This window comes from Nannospalax galili, unplaced genomic scaffold (assembly GCF_000622305.1).
Source record: "Nannospalax galili isolate Female #2095 unplaced genomic scaffold, S.galili_v1.0 scaffold936, whole genome shotgun sequence".
Lineage (NCBI taxonomy): Eukaryota > Metazoa > Chordata > Mammalia > Rodentia > Spalacidae > Nannospalax > Nannospalax galili.
This window is the reverse complement of record NW_008337142.1, coordinates 1,846,307-1,846,676: the sequence shown is the minus strand read 5'-3', so window position 1 is coordinate 1,846,676 and position 370 is coordinate 1,846,307.

Genomic DNA, 370 nt, shown 5'->3' with positions numbered 1-370 from the left:
ATATAGTAAAGCGCTAAATGTAGTGATAACAAATTTAAAAGATTTAAGAGCAGAAAGTCTGAAAATTTCTGATCCACATTGGAGTTGGGCCACCGTGGAATTCCTGAAGACAAAAACAATACGGCCTCGACAATATAAAATCAAAAGAGAGAACCAGAAGCTTAGAAGAACCAGCTCTTCATACTCAAAAAGTAAACCACAAAGACACATAAAGTTCAAAAAAAAGAAGAAGAACTAAACTTGAAGGCCCGAGTATCACACAAGAGTCAGAAACTACAAAAGAAATTCACATGTCAAAATCACAGAGAAAAAATAATAACATGAAAAACCAAAATAACATATCCCCACCAAATACCAGTAATCCTCTAGA